This window comes from Kogia breviceps, chromosome 13 (genome assembly GCF_026419965.1).
Source record: "Kogia breviceps isolate mKogBre1 chromosome 13, mKogBre1 haplotype 1, whole genome shotgun sequence".
Lineage (NCBI taxonomy): Eukaryota > Metazoa > Chordata > Mammalia > Artiodactyla > Physeteridae > Kogia > Kogia breviceps.
This window is the reverse complement of record NC_081322.1, coordinates 21,212,541-21,233,428: the sequence shown is the minus strand read 5'-3', so window position 1 is coordinate 21,233,428 and position 20,888 is coordinate 21,212,541. Positions and strand designations below refer to the sequence as shown.

At 41.5% G+C, this 20,888-nt stretch overlaps 1 long non-coding RNA gene across 3 annotated transcripts in view; it reads left to right on the top strand.

The window, feature by feature from the left end:
* The window catches only part of LOC136792431 (uncharacterized), a 265,190-nt gene that overhangs the window by 197,981 nt on the left and 46,321 nt on the right, over positions 1-20,888 (top strand). For 2 of the 3 annotated variants that reach the window (XR_010836218.1, XR_010836217.1), the window contains exon 3: positions 10,229-10,305. This is a non-coding gene — a long non-coding RNA (uncharacterized lncRNA). Of the gene's footprint in view, positions 1-7,724; positions 7,809-10,228; positions 10,306-20,888 lie in introns of those variants that run through there. The other variant, XR_010836219.1, reaches the window with a different exon arrangement.

Below are 20,888 nucleotides of genomic sequence, written 5' to 3'. Positions count from 1 at the left end.
TGTTTTATGTAACTAAAGAAGCACTAAAGTCTGGAACTTGAAAGAGTCATTCATTTACAATGAGCCCCAATTTGGACATGTACTGCAATTGGTTTTTATTATTGTTTTAATTATTTTTTAATTTGGGTATAGTTCTCGGATATAACTGTCCTAAAGAAAATATGTTTAATATATTCATATTATGGAAACTTTATCCGAACCACACAGAGACCTGACAGTCAGGCAGAACTGAGGTGAATTTTAGAATCTGTTTACTTTCTTCCTTCTCTTGTCCTAACTGGGATTCAGACATTCTTTCTCAAAGCTCAGAAGTTTGCTGTTTAAAACATGGTTTGTCATGCTTTCCTGTTTTTATTTTTTAAATTCTCTTATCAACAAATTTTATAGCTTTCCTAATAGAAACTAAACCTCCTCTTTGGGTTAGAACATTTATGTGATTTAAGATTTTTTTTTTTTTTTTTTTTTTTTTTTTTTTTTGCGGTACGCGGGCCTCTCACTGTTGTGGCCTCTCCCGTTGCGGAGCACAGGCTCCGGACGCGCAGGCCCAGCGGCCATGGCTCACGGGCTCAGTTGCTCCGCGGCATGTGGGATCTTCCCGGACCAGGGCACGAACCCGTGTCTCCTGCATCGGCAGGCGGATTCTCAACCACTGCGCCACCAGGGAAGCCCTACATGACTCTTTTTGAATTATGGTTTTATCAGGGTATATGCCCAGTAGTGGGATTGCTGGTCATGTGGTAGTTCTATTTTCAGTTTTTTCAGGAATCTCCATACTGTTCTCCATAGTGGCTGTATCAATTTACATTCCCACCAACAGTGCAAGAGGGTTCTCTTTTCTCCACACCCGCTCCAGCATTTATTGTTCGTAGAGTTTTTGATGATCGCCATTCTGACTGGTGTGAAGTGATACCTCCCTGTAGTTTCGATTTGGTTTCTCTAATGATTAGTGACGTTGAGCGTTTTTTCTTGTGTTTTGTTTTTGTTTTTGTTTTTGTTTGCGGTACGCGGGCCTCACACTGTCGTGGCCTCTCCCGTTGCGGAGCACAGGCTCTGGACGTGCAGGCTCAGCGGCCATGGCTCACGGGCCCAGCCGCTCTGCGGCATGTGGCATCCTCCCGGACTGGGGCACGACCCCGTGTCCCCTGCATTGGCAGGCGGACTCGCAACCACTGCACCACCAGGGAAGCCCTTTCATGTGTTTTTGACAATCTGTTTATCTTCTTCGGAGAAATGTTTATTTAGGTCTTCTGCCCATTTTTGTATTGGGTTGTTTATTTTTTTGATATTGAGTTCCATGAGTGGCTTGTATATTTTGGAGATTAATCCTTTGTCAGTTGATTCGTTTGCAAATATTTTCCCCCATTCTGAGGGTTGTCTTTTTGTCTTGTTTATGGTTTCCTTTGCTGTGCAAAAGCTTTTAAGTTTCATTAGGTCCCATTTGTTTATTTTTGTTTTTATTTCCATTTCTCTAGGAGGTGGGTGAAAAGGATCTTGCTGTGATTTATGTCATAGAGTGTTCTGCTTATGTTTTCCTCTAAGAGTTTTAGAGTGTCTGGCCTTACATTTAGGTCTTTAATCCATTTTGAGTTTACTTTTGTGTATGGTGTTAGGAAGTGTTCTAATTTCATTCTTTTACATGTAGCTGTCCAGTTTTCCCAGCACTACTTATTGAAGAGGCTGTCTTTTCTCCATTGTATTCTCTTGCCTCTTGCCTCCTTTATCAAAGGTAAGGTAACCATATGTGCATGGGTTTATCTCTGGGCCTTCTATCCTGTTCCATTGATCTATGTTTCTGTTTTTGTGCTAGTACCATACTGTCTTGAACTGTCTTGATTACTGTAACTTTGTGGTATAGTCTGAAGTCCAGAAGCCTGATTCCTCCAGCTGCATTTTTCTTTCTCAAGATTGTTTTGGCTATTCAGGGTCTTTTGTGTTTCCATACAAATTGTGAAATTTTTTGTTCTAGTTCTGTGAAAAATGCCATTGGTAGTTTGATAGGGATTGCATTCAATCTGTAGATTGCTCTGGGTAGTATAGTCATTTTCACAATGTTGATTCTTCCAATCCAAGAACATGGTATATCTCTCCATCTGTTTGTATCATCTTTAATTTCTTTCCTCAAGAAGAAGTGCCTTGTAGTTTTCTGCATACAGGTCTTTTGTCTCCTTAGGTGTTATGGTGGGTGGGGCTGGATCTTGCCTTTCTGGTTGGCAGGGCTGTGTCCGATGGTGTATTTTGGGATGTCTGTGAACTTAGTATGATTTTAGGCAACCTCTCTACTAATGGATGGGGTTGTGTTCCTGTCTTGCTAGTTGTTTGGTGTGGGGTGTCCAGCACTGGAGCTTGCTAGCCATTAAGTGGATCTGGGTTTTAGCGTTGAGACAGAGATCTCTGGGAGAGCTCTCGCTGCTTGATATTATGTGGGACTGGGAGGTCTCTGCTGGTCCAATGTCTTGAACTCGGCTCTCTCACCTCAGAGGCTCAGGCCTGACACCCTGCCAGAGCACCAAGACCCTGTCAGCCACATGGCTTAGAAGAAAAGTGAGAAAAAAGAAAGAAAAATAATAATAAATAACAAAATAAAGAATAAAATAAAATTATTAAAATTAAAAATAACAAAGTAATAATAATTTTAAAAAGAAGAGAGCAACCAAACCAATAAACAAATCCACCAATGATAACAAGCGCTAAAAACTATACTAAGATAAGCATAAAAATCAGAAACAAATCAGTGACAGACAGCAAACCCCAAGTCTACAGTTGCTCCCAAAGTCCACCTCCTCAATTTGGGATGATTCGTTGTCTATTCAGGTTTTCCACAGACGCAGGGTACATCAAGTTGATTGTGGAGATTTAATCCGCTGCTCCTGAGGCTGCTGGGAGAGATTTCCCTTTCTCTTCTTTGTTCGCACAGCTCCCGGGGTTCAGCTTTGTGTTTGGCCCTGCCTCTTCATGTAGGTCGCCTGAGGGCGTCTGTTCTTCGCTCAGACAGGACGGGGTTAAAGGAGCAACTGATTGGGGGTGTCTGGCTCACTCAGGCCTGGGGGAGGGAGGGGCACAGATGTGGGGCGAGCCTGCGGCGTCAGAGGCCGGCGTGACGTTGCACTAGCCTGAGGTGCCCCGTGCGTTCTCCCGGAGAAGTTGTCCCTGGATCATGGGACCCTGGCAGTGGCGGGCTGCACAGGCTCCCGGGAGGGGAGGTGTGGAGAATGACCTGTGCTTGTACACAGGCCTCTTGGTGGCGGCAGCAGCGGCCTTAGTGTCCCATGCCCGTCTCTGGTGTCAGCACTGATTAGCCGCGGCTCACGCCAGTCTCTGGAGTTCGTTTAGGCGGTGCTATGAAACCCCTCTCCTCGCGCACCCTGAAACAATGGTCTCTTGCTTCTTAGGCAGGTCCAGACTTTTTCCTGGACTCCCTCCCGGCCAGCCGTGGTGCACCAGCCCCCTTCAGGCTGTGTTCACTCCACCAACCCCAGTCCTCTCCCTGCGATCCGACCGAAGCCGGAGCCTCAGCTCCCAGCCCCCACCTGCCCCAGCAGGTGAGCAGACAAGCCTCTCGGGCTGGTGCGTGCTGGTCGGCACCGATCCTCTGCGGGAATCTCACCGCTTTGCCCTCCACACCCCTGTTACTGCGCTCTTCTCTGTGGCTCTGAAGCTTCCCCCTTCTAGTGTGTGGGAACCTTTCCTCCTTCATGGCTCCCTCCCACTGGTGCAGGTCCCATCCCTATTCTTTTGTCTCTGTTTATTCTTTGTTTCTTTTGCCCTACCCAGGTATGTGGGGAGTTTCTTGCCTTTTAGCAGGTCTGAGGTCTTCTGCCGGCATTCAGTGGGTATTCTGTAGGTGTTGTTCCACATGTAGATGTAATTCTGATGTATTTGTGGGGAGGAAGGTGATCTCCATGTCTTACTCCTCTGCCCTCCTCAGTGGGGACTCTGTTTATTTTTTCCTTTTCAACTTCTTTCCTATGACTTAACACTTTTCCCCTGGAAAATAAACAATGGTTAAACAGGTGGGCTTTGCTGATTTTAATTCCAGCTGTGTAGGCAGTGGTCAGGAAATTTCAAGTTCCACTTCTCCAATGCATAATACTATATTTCACACTAGGAGGTATTCAATAAATATTTATTGAATAATGTCAAATATACTTGAAAAAATATTATCCCAGTAGCAACAAGCACAGCTATCACCCAGATCTTGGTCTCTAATACCATCCTCCAATTAAAGCAACCAGAGCTCCTGGGAGGAAGGGCTGATACTAGGATTGGGGCAGGTAATATATATATGAGCCTGGAGAATCTATAGTACAGGAAAGTAAGAAAGTTCTTGAAAATAAAAAGCCCACAATGATGGGGGTATTTCAAAGGAACATGTGAGCCAACTGAAAGAGTTCTTAATGGTCCAAGAGCAGTTTACAACAAAATAAACAATATAGTATTGTAGCCCAAAGTATAAAATCAATATCCATGAGTTCATATCAATATAAATAAATGATTGGCTTAATAAAAATAAATGAGGAGAGTGGAAACACTTCCAGTGCAGAGTTTACTGTTACACTCCAGGAGGTGGAGCGTAACACCCCACTCTTTTAGGTGTGGGCTGTACAGAATGACTTTCTTCCAAAGAGTACAGTATGGACAAACGGTGGGGAAAGACTAAAGTGAAGTGGAGAAACCTGAAAAGCCGTACCTCAGCCAGGTGATCAAAGTTCACATCAATGTGATAAGTCATATTGACAATATAATCATTGTTATAATATGATGAGAATGACACTATATCTCTGTGGTCTTCCTCCCAGAAAATGTACACCAATCTAATCATAAGAAAAATATCAGAAAAATCCCAGTAGAGGGACATTCCACAAACGACCTGACCAGTATTCCTCAAAAGTGTCAAGGTCATCAAAAACAAGGAAAATCTGTGAAACTGTCAAAGCTAAGAGTATCCTAAGCAGACATGACTATGAAATGTAATGTGATATCCTGGGTGGGATCATGGAACACAAAAAGAATATTAGTTAAAAACTAAAGATTTTGTTAAAATATTAAAAATATGGGCTTTAGCTAATAATAATGTGTTCATTAATTGTGGTTCATTAATAATGGTTCATTAATTGTGACCAATATATCCCACTAATATAAAATGTTAATAATAGATAAAACTGGGTGTGGGGTATAAAGGAACTCCCTGTACTATGTAGCAACTTTTCTATAAATTTAAGTCTATTCTAAAAATTTTTAAAGAACTAAATCAATTTTTTATTTCTTTACAGAATTCCACTGGTAGTAAATAGCTGTATCTCTCTCATTCTTAACCTAAAAACTCAAAAGCTTTTATTAAAATTCTTATATGCTTTCCCTCTGCTGAAAATAACTAAAGAGATGTTTTAATCACAGTATGCTTTTACATACTGATCTAGCTACCTGAAGTTGGTAAAGACATTTTAATTTCAATCCCTTACCTCAAAAGCCATCAAAAAGAAAACAGAATAAAAAAGAGGAAAAAAATCCATCTTCAAGAAAGCAAATGTAATCTTAACATTTTACAAGTAGAGCTCAAGTGTTTCATCCAAAAGCAACTCTGCTGGTGTCTTTGCTGTTCACTCCTGAAGCCAAATTCTTCCCTGTCCCTTTGGATGAAAATGCAGACAGATTCCAGGGGTCTTCTGGTCATTCTCAGATAATTAGAAGTCCTCTGATATCTTTAGTAAAACTTAAAAAAAAAAAACTGTCTCATTTCAATAATTAACTTCTCCAGCTCACTGTAGTGAAAAGTTGATCTTCATCCAAAGTTAAATTTTCTTCTCTCTGGCAAACTTAAACCAGCTACAGGGTGCACCTACAATGGTAAAGAGTAGGAACGGCTTCTTCTTCTTTCCATCTCTGCCTTAGCTTTTCCCCTCTTTCCTCATCTCACCCTCCATGCTTCCTTAGCCTATGGGTTGGAGCAAAGGATAGTTGGTCAACCAAAATATGACTAGACTGGCCCTGTCTGGGACGGGTGCTCTCTGGACCTGGCAGGTATTTAAAACTGACTCATTAATCTCAGAGGGCACTTTTAGGGATCCAGTTTGGGGACGCAATATTTCTGAAGAACTCTTGTCTACCACCCCCTTGATTAAACACTGCCTCTCTACTCTGGTTGCTAATGTCCTTCCTCAGCACTGGGCATCTTGTGGTACCCTTCCAGCTCCTACCTGCCAAGGCCTCCTCACCCTATAGGCAGCTGTCTTCAAGTTGATCTAATAAAAGTCACCCCCTATCTCTCATTTAAGCCCACATCTGGCCCATGGAAACAGTCATACATCTTGCCTCCAATAAGCTCTGGTAGCTTATGTTGTAACGATGCAAGTCTCTCATTCATTCACGCTGCTCTCAGAGCAGCCTGCCAGAGTCACACGCCCTTTAGATTTCTTAAGGTCTGAGCCAGACACCAGTCCCCTGGGCTACTCAAGGTCCAGAGAATTTGAGTAGACCTGGAGACTCTCCTTGCCCTAGGCTTAGCATGAGGGATAGGTCCTCCTTCTTCATGCTTATTGCGGGGAGTAGGGGCAAAACTGGGGATCTCAGCACATTTGGGATTGTTGTCCTAATTTTTTAAAGGCTAACGATGGATGTTCAGCTAAGAGTTGAAAAATACTGGTTTTTGACCACTGCCTCCTTTGTGGGTCCTGCAGGTGAGGACTATACACCTCACTTTTTAGTGTACTATCATTTGCCTTGGGCTCTTAGCCACAACTGAGACTTAAGTAGGTCCTTTAGTGCACTCTCTTATATAAGGAGATAAACATAACCAAGGAAATAAACAGAGTACCAAGCACGCTGGGCAAACACTATGAAATCTGGACCATAGTAAAAGAGGAAGTTAAGAGCTAACACTTAAGTAGGGGATAGAATTTCCTAATCATAAGTGGCACAGTTCTAAAGAAGACCAATCAATTGTCTTTGCATCAGAACAAGTTGTAGAGGTGTAGGTTATCCAAGGAAGAAATGGAGAAAGCGTATGGAGAGATCCAGATCCCCACAAAAGAAGAGCGGAGGAGGCAAAACTAAAGAGGAATTATACTCTCAAACCGATTCAACTGTTCACAGCACAACATCCAAAGTTCTTTGGATTTTAACTAGCAACATAGAAAAAGCAACCCAAATGTTAATAATAGTCATAACTAACACTTAGAGAGTTTTGATTTTGTGCCAGGCATTTCTCTAAGTGAATTTGTATGTTCTAATTTATTCAACCCTCATAGCAGCCCTGTGAGGTGGGCATAATTACTATCCCACCTCCCACTTGACAGATGAAGAAACTGAGTCACAGAGACAGAAAGTAAGTTGCACCAGGTTATACAGCAAGCAAATGTCAGAGCTAAGATTTTTTTTTTTTTTTTTTTGTGGTATACGGGCCTCTCACTGCTGTGGCCTCTCCCGTTGCGGAGCACAGGCTCCGGATGTGCAGGCTCAGCGGCCGTGGCTCACGGGCCCAGCCGCTCCACGGCATGTGGGATCTTCCCTGACCGGGGCATGAACCCGTGTTCCCTGCATCGGCAGGCAGACTCTCAACCACTGCACCACCAGGGAAGCCCAGAGCTAAGATTTTAAACCAAGCAGCCAGGCCTCAAAGACTACTATTAATGATGACTCTAGTGCTGTGGCTCTTTGAGATTGAAGTAACTTATCATTTCATTTGTTTTAAAATCTTTCCAGGAATTGTCTACAGCTATGAAAAGTTAAGTAAACAAAAATCTCCAAGTTTCAGCCAGTAGTTCCAGAGCTTATGACACTTTGATCAGTCTTCTGGAGGAATACAAAGATAGGTAAGATACAGCCTCAGTCCTCAAAGAACTTAAGAGTTGAATTGAGGGTCAGATATGGATAAGAAAGGGAAGATGTACCTTGATTTCCACTGTAGTTTAAGATTTTATAAGTACAATGAAGAGAATCAGCAGAGCACTATAACAGGGTGAGAGGAATACATATATATTTCCTTTAATCTTCATAACACAAGGAAGCTATATGATCCTCATTTTCTATGAGGATTTTGAAACAAGATTGCTTAATAACTTGCCCAAGTTGACAGGAGTTTTGAGGAAGCAAAACTGAAATTCTCCCTGCATCCATGCAATGTCCAATCTCTTTCTCTACTTGCTGCACTGTGGGTAGGAGGGAGGCCATCTTAGTGGGGGAGAACAGCAAGAGCAAAGTAAGGGCAACAGTAAGGGATGAGCAGGTTTTCAGGACAGTTGGGGATGAGAATGCATTGAGTTTGGGAACAGGAAGAAGGAGAGGAAGTCCAACAGGTAGGCGGGTCCGGACAGAGGCATTCTGTGGCCACCAGGCTGAGAACTTGACGTGGCGAGCTACAGGGAATCACTGAAGCTGTAATGGCCGGGAGGCAACGTGCATCCAGAAGAAGTAAATGGGATAAGGTGGAGACTTGATTGGAGAAAGGGGAAGAAAGAGGCACAGAGGAGGCTACTCCCACAGCCCAGTTCCTATAATGAACACTGGTTAAAAAAAATTTTAAAGCTGCAGCATCTCAGTAATAGTTAAGCTGTGCAAAGACTAAAGGCAAAGGATAAATACATTATAAAGATGTAGCATTTGGGGCTTCCCTGGTGGCGCAGTGGTTGAGAGTCCACCTGCCGATGCAGGGGACGCGGGTTCGTGCCCCGGTCCGGGAAGATCCCACATGCCGCTGAGTGGCTGGGTCCGTGAGCCATGGCCGCTGAGCCTGCACGTCCGGAGCCTGTGCTCCGCAACGGGAGAGGCCACAGCAGTGAGAGGCCCGCGTAGCACAAAAAACATTTGACAGAGGCAATAGGCATCTCTAGGGCTAAATCAGAAACTACAGAATAATAAATACTCACCGTTTATCTAAGGTGGGACTTTGACATACATATATGTCTTTGAGAATTGTAGCCCTACCTTGGTATAGACAAATGGAGGTCAGGGGAACCCAAGAACTAGAATTTTCTATAATTTTTATTTAGAAACAGAAACATAGCAATAACAATTGGCTCCTTATTCTATTTTTGTACATGGAACAGCATTTGAGGTTCATCAGTTTAATAGAGCAAAGGAAAAGATTGCATCCTGATGACAGGGACCAAGGGAGAGGCCCACAGGCTTGATTATATGTAGCACATTTGATACACATGCTTGTTTGTGTTTTCTCCCCACCCAGAGTGTCTGGGGTCCTTGTGGACAAGAGCCCGAGCCCTGTATTTCCTTCATATCCTCCACAGGGCTGGAGGCACAGCGCGGGCTTCATAAATGCTTTTTTAAAGGGGAAAGTAAACCACACAGACAAAAAAGAAGGGAACAACTAAAAGGACAGTATGACATTTTAGAACATGAGTAACATTTACATAAAAGGGTCTTACTCTCTTCTTGCCAGAAAAATGTCCAAAAATTCTCACTTACATACAATGAGGATATTCAGAGGTAAGACCATTTAATGGATTGGACCTGTGAGAAAACTGCAAATTCCCTGCCCCCCTTTCCAACAGAGGTGCACTTGAGAAGTAGGAAGGGGGCAGGGGAGAGAATGAGAAAAAGAGTAGAAGAGAGTAAGACGTCTTTTTCTTCTGTGCATGGTACCCAAGTTGATGGAGGCAGAGAGAAGCAGACATTCCTGGCCTCATTGTAGATGCACAGCTGTCTCTCCCCAGTGCTCAGAAACTTCCTCTGCAAGGGTAGAAATACTATGATCCAGTTTCTTGTTGAGAGAATCATCACACAGATCTGGAGCTTTTCCAATGTCACATAACTTTTAGATTCCTTCCCCAAAATGCCCACTTACCAACTGTCTTTCAGTAGAACATTATTTTTTAAGTCATGTTGTTGCCAATAAGTGATTTCTCATATAGATTTACAGAAACATTTCTAAAAGTGACTGATGGCTTTGAATAATTATTCAGTTCAGGAATATACATGGAGTGCCTACTTTATGCCAAGTACTGTGCCAGGTGTTGAGAAACAAAACTATTTTAAGGCTCAGTCCTTACCTACAGGTAATTCCCAGTTCAGTGGGGGAGACAGGCTCACATCAGGTTAACTATTCCATAATGTAGCAAGCACAGCATTTTCGATTTTCACAGAGAATCATAAGCATAATCAGGAGAAAAGCCTAATGTGATCTAGGTGGATTGGGGAAGACAGGAGGCCATGAAAGATTTCTAGAACTCTTGATTCCTGAACAGATCTTTAAAATGGTGGAATTTTTTTTTTTTAGGAGAAAATGAAAGGAAGAGATGAGAGTGGAGTTGTATTACATGAAAGAGAAGATCATAAACAAAGAGCAGCATAGAGGTAAGAAACAACATGGCTTCTGTGCCAAAGTACAAGTATTTAGGGGTTCCTGGAACAATAATTATTGGACAGGGAGCATCAGGAGGAGGACGAAGAGTCAAGTCAAGCCACACACAGAGGGTCCTGTGAGCTGTGCTAAGGAGCTGGGACTTTCTCCCATTACGAGTGGACAAGGAGTCAATGAAGACTTTCAAACAGGTTAATGATATGATCCAGTTTGGTTTTGAATGAGTCCTTCTAGCAGTTATCAGTGTGTGGAAAGTTTGAAGGGGACAAGAACGAAAGCAGCGAGGTTAGCCTCTAGGAAGTGGCTGAGGCCCCACATGGTATGAGTGGTGAGTTAAGGGATGGACAAAAGACTGGAGAAAAGTTTAAGGGAAAGCAGTGGAAACTGGTGATTAACCCTGTTATTAAGCTAAGGAAGAGGGAACGATCAAGACTTCAAGGTGGATGCTACAACCAAGGCTACAAGAGAAGAGAATAGGAGGGGGAGAGAGCTGTTGAGTTAAATATTTGACATGTGTCTGAGGTGCCTCTGGAACATCTGAGTGGAAATATCCAGCAGACAGTTCAACAAATGGATGTGAAGTTTGAGATAGATTCTAGAGCTATAATTTGGGAGTCAGTTAACCACTTCTGCTTGTGACCCACTTAAAATATCCTGCTTACAAATGCTGTGCAAACTCACTCTCCTTAGTTGAAAAATGACATATGACTGGCTCACGTTGACATTATCCTTAGTTCTCTCAGGGTTTGTGAGACTGTGATAATTTTAAAGAATATAAACTCTGAAAGAAACACCTATTTAAAAAAAAAAGCAATTACTTTCTCATGTACTCATGAGAAGAAGAGACCCTAAAGATGCAATTTCCATGGAACTACCTTTTGTTTCTCTAAAACTCTAAGTCAAGTGGGGCTAATAATGCCTATAGGTACTGACTACTTAGCTGGTTATTGATAGAATCAAGCTGAATAATCTGTTTTGAATAATCTCAAACAGTAAAAAGGCTTTTGCTGTTGATAGACTTAAAACATACTAAGAAGTTTTTTTTTTTTCTTTTTAAAAAAATTTTTAAGTCTTTAATTTGTTACAATATTACTTCTGTTTTGGTTTTTTGGCTGTGAGGCATGTGGGGTCTTAGCTCCCTGACCAGGGATCAAACCCACAGCCCCTGCATTGGAAGGCTACGTCTTAACCACTGGACCACCAGGGAAGTCCCAAAAGTTTCTTATTTTTGACTTGGGCATCTGGCTACTTATACATCCTTAATTTCTTTCAGAGACAACATGAGAATATTATATGAAAGAAACCGAAACTAGAAAAAGAAAGAAATCCATAGCAGTTTTATTTTTATGTATACAGAGGCTTATGCTTCATTAGGCAGTGAATGTATCGAATCTCCATTAAGTCATTGGTGACACTGGCTCTACAACTCCAAATAGAGTCTGGTTTCTGTAACATCAGAGCACTGAACTAATTCAAATTTAAGGGCAAAATGCCAGGAGCTAGGAGGATTTGAAAGATAGGGAAAAGCATATTAGATAAGCTGCCAGACTTAAATATGAACAGTCATTATGGCTGAGAATACAAGGGATGCAAACCTAGAAAAAACACCCTTTGCCATTGGGAAATCTGACCACATTGTTGTCCAAAGTTAAAGCCACATGGAATGAAGTCAATGTCCCTTGGTTTCACTCAATCTCATCATGCACATCATGACCCAACTTGCCACTCTACAAAATGACCTCACTAGTCTAGTTTTAATCGGCGTCTATAGAGTTTTTGTTTACCTATTTCATTTTTGCACTTGTTTAATACATCCAGTTCCTAGTGTGCCTTCTATGTTTTTCTACATCTGTGTCGTGTTAGCATGACACGACACTTTTAAGCTGCCCTTGGAGTGTTTCACCAAAGGGTGTCCTGCAGAAGGCTCTCTCCTTGTGGAGCAAGAATGGCCGAGACAGGATTTTGTGGTCAAATAAAAATGGGAGGGCTTCCCTGGTGGCGCAGTGGTTAGGAATCAGCCTGCCAATGCAGGGGACAGGGGTTTGATCCCTGGTCCGGGAAGATCCCACATGCTGCGGAGCAACTAAGCCCGTGCGCCACAACTACTGAGCTTGAGCACCACAACTACTGAAGCCTACGCACCTAGAGCCCGTGCTCCGCAACAAGAAGCCACCGCGATAAGAAGCCCACGAACCACAACGAAGAGTAGCCCCCACTCGCTGCAACTAGAGAAAGCCAGCATGCAGCAATGAAGACCCAACACAGCCAAAAGTAAATAAAATTAATTAATTAATTTTTTAAAATGGGAAATACTCTATTCTCCATTTCCCTCTTGGAGATTCAGGATGAACGCTAGCATAGCAAAGGCTCTGCAAAAAAAAGAAAACTACTCAGCCTTTTAAATCTACCATTAAACTTGTTTGATCATAGACCCTTTCTTCTGGAACAACTATTAACAGCCTCAGAAGCCAGAGTCCAGTGAATCTACTCGGGGAAATAGCCCTAGAGGGTGGGTGGAGGATGGAAGCCTCACATCACACATTTATAAAAAGAACTGGATAAATGTTTTAATACAGTTCGGTCTGTTCTACCGTTTGTACCCATAGAACAGAGGAATGATAAGAAGCCTGAGTTTCAGCCCTGAATGTATAGCATTGAGCGTATTTCGTATTTCACATCTCTTTTCCTCCTCGTGGACAAGACGGGGTGATGTTGAGACTACAAGTCACTACATATTCAAGTACTCTGGGAAATAACAGATGTCATTTATTAAGTGCTTGCTGTGTGCCGGTATTATGCTAAACACTTTAAAACATCACTTTTTAAATTCTCATAATGCCCCATTATTGACATAAGTTTATAAATTTTAAAACTGAGGCTTAGAGAAGGAAGTAACAAACCCAAAATCAAGCAGCTAAAAAATACACCAGGAATTTAACACCAGTCTGTTGGACTCCAGAACACAAGCTCGTAGCCACTACTGATACCCAGGCTTAGTGGCTTAGTCAAGAGGCAACATAATTATTTAGGTATTCCATATATTTCACTTTGAAATGCCATCATGAAATCACTTATCTGAAAAGCTGTTCTGCGTCACCGGGGGAAAGAAGATCGAGGCTTTGTCTGTCCAGCCTGACAGTGTCTGCTTTCCACTCCATCTCAGGAGAGACCAATGCCAAGCGAGCAGGAATGGAGCAGGGTGAGGGTGGTAGAATTGGCCATGGCAATGATGCTGCAGGCCCCAGGTGCCACCACATCTCCGACATGAAATGAGCAGCATGTCAATACTGATGCTGAAATTTGTGAGAAAAGCACATTGTTTAAGGAGTCCCAATAAAACATAGGCATTTCATTTCAAAGCTGAAAGTGCCTTTCATTATCCCATAATCACTGGCCCACAAGGACTATAAAAGATTATTGCATCCATCTAATCTCTCTTTGCCACACCAAGGCCATGGTGGTGAGAGTAAAGCCAAGTGGGACTTTGTTCTAGCAGTGAGAGTGGAGCTAGGAAGGATGAAAGGATTGTGTTTCTATCCATCAAATAATATTTGTTGAATGCCTACTCTTCTAGGCCTTAGGGATACTACAGAAAAAGAACCAAGTTGTGAAATTTATATTTTTTGATAGAATGGATTATTGTCCTTAACAATAGGATTATTGCATCTAATTAGATCCCCATTGATTGCCATGTGACTTGGCCTTGATCCTGTGAGAGGAGCATATATTCTACTTGCCTTTTTGCCTTTGTGCTTGGTTACATGACATGCTTTGGCCAATGGAATATGAGCAGATGTGACTGTCACATCTGAGCAGAATTTTTAAATGAGATTTCCTGATTTGGCTCTGCTTCCATTTATATTCCTGCCTTTCACCATAAGGACAGTTTATCCCAGAGAAAGAATGTTTCTTCAACTCCAGTCTTGAAGTGGAAGCCAGCCTAGCTGAGCCTGAGTGAGCTCAGAAGAACCAAGAAATGCTGCAGCCTATCCACAGACGTCATGTGACATAAGCAAGTGATGAATGTTTGTTGTTGTAAACCACTGGGGTGCTGGGGCCATTTGTTGCTGCAGCAAAACCTGACTGATACACATACTATTTTGGGGATACAACAATATGCACATATGTAATATGTCAGGTAGTAAAAGTTCTATACAATTGGTGATACACTTTGTTAAACAGCAGAAACTAGCACACCATTGTAAAGCAATTATACTCCAATAAAGATGTTAAAAAAAGGTTCTATACAAAAACCTTCAGCAGAGTAAAGTGAATAGAACAGATTTGGGAGTGGAGCTTGATATGGCATTAAGGTAGTAAGCAAAGGCCTCTCTGCAGGAGTTGCATTTGGGATTTTGTCTTTTTTTTTTTTTTGGCCATGCCTCACAGTTTGCAGGATCTCAGTTCCCCAACCAGGGATTGAACCCCGGGGCCACGGCAGTGAAAGCCCGAAATCCTAACCACTAGGCCACCAGGGAACTCAGAGTTGTGCTTGATCACAGACCTGAAGGAAGAGAGGCCAAGAAATAGGCAGGTAATTGTAAGAAAAACATTCCAGGCAGAGAAAGCATCAAAAGTAAAAGCTCTTTTGGGGTTGAGGAATACAGGGGATGAAGACAGTTTGCATAATTTTCAGATTCCAACAGACTATCTAACTGTGGATTATTTATAATATCTGTAGATGTGAAGTGGAAACTGGAAGACATTATAGGATGGTACGATTTTATTTCTGGAAAGCTCTTGGACATCTTCATCTCATATCCTCATTTTATAAAAAAAGAAATTGCAACTCTGAGAAGCAATTTGCTTAAAGTCATGCGAACAGGCAGATTTTGGATTAGAACCCAGGTTTCCCAACTTTAATGAAAGTTCAAGAGCATGTGTGCATGCAGCTTGGCAATTGATCCGTGAAGAAATAGAAGAGTCAGAGGCTGGGAGGAAGCAAGTGATGCTGCCTATACCAATATCTGAATTGACTAACACCAAACTTGAATTCCCCAAGACAAAGCTATGCTAGATACACCACTCAGCTGTCACCACTGACCCAAAATCATAGCTATTTTTAAGGTAACTGCACTTTTAAATGATTGAACAGTCCCAAAACATTTGGTTAGCTAGATCTCTGCCTCTGCCATCAAAATATGTTTATGGAGAATCAATATCTAAACTTAAATTATAAGCACACTAGAAAAATACTGTTGATTCTAAAAATAATCTTGCAAGGGGAAGGTCTTTTAAAATATGATATAAGCGCTTCCCTGGTGGCGCAGTGGTTGAGAGTCCGCCTGCCGATGCAGGAGACACGGGTTCGTGCCTCGGTCCGGGAAGATCCCACATGCCGCGGAGCGGCTGGGCCCGTGAGCCATGGCCGCTGAGCCTGAGCGTCCGGAGCCTCTGCTCCCCAACAGGAGAGGCCACAACAGTGAGAGGACCGCATACCGCAAAAAACAAAACAAAACAAAAAACCGCTATAAAATATGATATAAAATCCTGAATCATAAAAGAAGCACTGACAGATTCAATGATATATAAATTTTAAACATACGTATCAAAAGAAATTATAGAAGGCAGTAAAAATAAAATATGGGGAAAAATCATTTGCAACTCAGCTGACAGAAAAAAGACCTACTTTGTTAACACAAAAGATACCTTTAAATTATGGTTAAGAAATAAACAAACAATAATAAAAAGGGCAAGGGACATGAATAGACAATTCATAAACAAAAGAAATAAAATGCTCAAAAGGATATGAAAAAGTGCTTGTCCTCTCCCATAATCAAACAAAAAGAATATTAGAACATATAAATAGAATTTTTTATATCTCACTGGCAAAACTTAAAAGCCTGAGGAGAGTCACTGGGGAGAACGCAGGCAGCCAGACACCTTCACACATTGCTGGTGGGAGAAGCCAGTAGCAGAATCATTTTGTAGAAAGCCTTGGCAAGATCCATAAAAATATAAAAGACATGTTCCTGTGGCCCAGCAACTCCACACATAAGAAGATGAACTTGAATATTCATTCTCTGAGTAAATATTTAGTGAGTAGTTTCTATGTACCAGTTTCTATACTGGGAGCTGGAGACCAGCGATGTACAGGGAAGCATGGTGAGATCTGTCAGAGGATGAGGGTTTGTCATGCAAGGAAACTGTCGGGACTTTGTACTAATGGAATAGGAATTAGAAAACCTAAATTTAATTCTGCTTTTGTGGCCAAATTAATGCGATAAGCTTGTACCTTAGTTTTTCTTTCAGTTAAAACAACAGGATTTGAGTAGATTATAGCTTGGGTCCTATTTACCTCTAGAATGTTTATGACTTAAAAGTCCTCTCTGGGCTTCCCTGGTGGCGCAGTGGTTGAGAGTCCGCTGATGCAGGGGACACAGGTTCGTGCCCCGGTCCGGGAAGATCCCACGTGCCGCGGAGCGGCTGGGCCAGTAAGCCGTGGCCGCTGAGCCTGCGCGTCCGGAGCCTGTGCTCCACAACGGGAGAGGCCACAACAGTGAGAGGCCCGCGTACCACACACACACACACACACACAAGTCCTCTCTGAGGATTAAAGCAGAACCCACCTTTAGCAAATAGGGGAATGGGTGTCCAGGTCTTGCTGACACCCCAGACTTCTCAGAATCCCAGAGGGGTGCGGATCACTGCTTCACAATAGAGCACTTTCTGGATGGTATTTTTAGAGCATAAATTCTACTTGATGGAAAATGATTCAAAACATCATGTATAGTAAAAAAACCAAAAATGTGTTATGAACAGAGCACAAAAATGACATCTATTTTTAAAATAACATAATATACATCACAAATTTTCTATTTGCTCTTAAAGCCTGTTTCACTTTCCTTAGTCATTGCAATAAATGAGTCAGGACTTGGTGGTTAGGATTATTTCAGTGGAAACCTTTCAGAAGTGCTGTTCTAATCCTATTGCAAGCTACTGGTCATAGAGTTGTATGTTGCCTTTTGAAACCTTATTTTTAAAGTTTGATTCTGACTAATTTTTCCCCTGAATTTTAGTTCCTCAAGAAGAGACTTCTAGCATCTCTTCACAGAGTAACCTTTATTCCAAACTGTTCTCCTCCATGGAACAAAGTATATCTTGCCATTTGGCAAGCAAATGGTCACAGTTTTTTAGCAAGCAACGTTTTTCCACAACAACTTGCTTCCCTCATCATTACGGTCCTGACATTCTCCTTATCAGGCAAAGATCCCAGAGTTCAGACACTTCATAACAGGCCAGGATCCCTCAAAGTCCACAGGGGCTCCATACAAGTTGGTTTTTTGTTCATGTCTATTTTATTTTTCATAACTTTTTTTCCATACAAATTTTCCATTTTGTTCAGTAGGCTGCATCCCCAGTGATTAAATTTCTTGCTCCATTAATTATGATTCATAAACCTTCCCTGTCTATTAAGATCATTTCCTTTGACACTCAAATCCCCTTTGTGTTCCAGTAAGGAGCTGGTCTAGGAAATAGAAACAGGAAGACTACCATTTCAGCTGGCAGCCATGCAAATTTACTATTATCTTTGAGGTTTTAAAAGACGTGCTATGACTTCAGGGTATTATTGTCACCAATTGACAAGAGTATTTTAGACCTAGAGAAAATAATTTTTTAGTAATAAATTTGTTGGCTGTTATTGTGTCAGCCTTTGTGAATATCCACTATTGTGTTTTATTCATCCTGAAAATGCTTTTGGTAGTATAAAGAATGTTTGGCTGGGCAAACACATAGACAACCAGAATGATTTCTACCATTTCTTAATAAAAACATTCTGCACACTCAGAAATCAAATTCTTACTTTAACAAAATGAAAAATGAGTTCTAGTTTTACTCTTTTTAAAATCTCCCTACATATCATTTTCTGATAAAAAAATTCACATCTTTTCTTCATCTTATAAATAAACCTATCAACATCGAATCAGATTTGTCAACATTTTAAAGTATTTCATTGCTTCTTTCAAACTTATTATTTGGAAGTATTATAATGAAGAAAAATGAAGTTTACTTCCTCCTGAGACCTTCTCCAACTTACTGTACACTCTCTTTTACCATCCTATGTTATATTCTGGCACAACAGGGCAATTCTCTAAGATAAAATTATATATATTTTTTTCTTGGTACCAGTTAAGGGTAGGTCCCTAAACATGGTAGCTTGGTTTACATGAAGTTATACATATATATTCTCTTGTCTCTGGCTCCTTTTACTAACACTGTTTTTATAAGATTCACGTACGGTGTACCTCACTGAAGTTCATTCATTTTCATTATATTCATTTCATTCATTGTGTGACTATACCAAAATTTTATCCATTCTACTGTTGATAGACATTTAGGCTGCTTTTAGCTTTTGGCATTTAGGAACAATACTGCTATACATATTCTTGAAAAACGTATCCTAGTGCATATATGCCAGAGTTTCTCCAGGTTATACACACAGAAGTGGAATTGCTGGGCCATGAGTATGTGCATCTTCAACTTTACTAGGTCAGGCTAAACTGTTCTGCTAAGTGTTTATACAATTTTAACTCTTGCCAGCAGGGTATTACAGTTCCTATTGCTCCACACTCTCAAGACTTAGTATTGTCAGACTTTAACTTGAATTTTAAAAGGCTGTAGTTCTGGTTATAACCACTGCAATAACCATAGCCCTGAAGCAGCAAGGCTGTGTGATGCTTACCTCTAAGATCACTCCACCCTCTCTCGAAAACGAACTCTCCCTCCCCTCCTCCTTGTTTCCTTTGCAAACTTGATCTCTGTGTCCTACCAGGCTGGGCCACCCTCTGTCCCGATCCTCACTCCTTCTCTTCCCCCCTTTCCTTTCTTCTTTTCCTCCCACTATTGTTCCTAGAAACTTCTCTTCCATTGAACCTTCTTTTTCAATTAGCTCCTTTGCCTGACTCCATCTCATTTCAACAGCTACTATTTATTGTACTAATTATAGGCTTTGTTCTCTTTTTAATTTCAAGAGGCAGGTAAGTAGAGACCATTTCACGTCCCCCCAAATGTCTCTGGATTGGACACGCCAGTCATGATGGTATCGCTCATATTCACTATTCTTCTAAGGGGAGTAGCCTCTGCCCACAACCCCTTAGGCTATTGTGGGATTTGAATTATGTGACTCCTATGATTCCTTCTCTGGTCACAACCCATTGAACCAAGTGTGGTAGTTGACCCAAAGTCAGTCAATCCATGAATAGCAGTCCATGACCTGGCCCTGTAAGAAAAGATGAACCAGGCCAGTTTGATTCTTTCTCTAGGGAAAATGAGTTGAGATTGAGGACTTTATCAGTAGAAACAGGAAATAAAAGGTAGAGTTTATAAAAGTCATGGGGGTCCACATGCAAACCAGAGATATGGGGAAGAGAAACTATAAATAAGCAGACATTATACAAAAGAAAGAAGAGGGTAAGGGCGATGGGTGGTAGCAGGTGATTGAGAAGTAGACATTAACTATAGAGCCTAACTGTAGGACCACATGACCCATGCCGGTGGTCCCAGGAGCCCTTTGGACCTGGTTCTGGTTCCTATAAGGCCAGAATGTGACTGTATTCCTGGATGCCTATGAAGAATCTCTCTTGACTTCTGCCCCGTCTACAGCCCTCTGTTAAACAATTTCATTAATTGAGGTAAATTGAGAAAATTCCCTCTGTATGCTACAAGCAAAGAGCTGATCTAGAAAAACTCTAATTTTTTTATATTTCTTCTCATGTGGGGCTCTTAACTGATGTTTCCCCTTAGTAGGCCCTTGGCCTTCAATGGAGGCTGACCTTCAAATGCACCTGCACACGACCCCTCTGCTCTTATAATTCACATTTGTCTCTCAGCACAGAAAGTTGTTATGTTCAGTTTGTTAAAGGGGCCACCAGCTGTTAGGTTTTTACATTTTTATCCATAATTTCTATCAAGAGAAACTATTTTTACTGAAAACACTACCAGGAAGGATGTAGCACTGCATATTCCCAAATGGGAGTTTTTGTGTCTTCACACATCTCTATGAAGGGCACCCTTGAAGCCAAAGGATAAAAATACCACAGCGAAGATAAGACATGGTAAAAATAAACACAACATGTGATCCTGAGGGGATAACAAGGATGGCTGCTTTTAAACTAACATACACCAGACACTGAATAATGGTTTTAGATGTAAAACTCCAGCCTCTCCCTGGTTTTAATCCAAAATAAGCATTCTCTAGATTGGTACTAGGACCTTTTCCAAATATCTTCACCCTGACTATGAATTCTCACTAGTAACCCTGATGTTACAGATGAATTAGCCATTGAACTTTAATAATTCTATGGGAAGAGATCTTCAAAAAGAGATCCAATCAGCCAACAAAAAAGAATTATACAATCACAGAAGTTGTTCCACACTTGAGAAGGGATCAAGAGTTCAGCAAGTGAGGAAACAGGGTCATTGAGTTAAAGTGACTTACCTGGGGTCACATAGCTCTAGAGGAGCCAGGATCAAAACCCAGATATTGTTTTCCTTTTCTTCAGAGCTTTGACCATTTATTTATACATTTTTCCAAAAACAAATTAATAAACTTCTGCCAAATCTTTACCTGACGTGT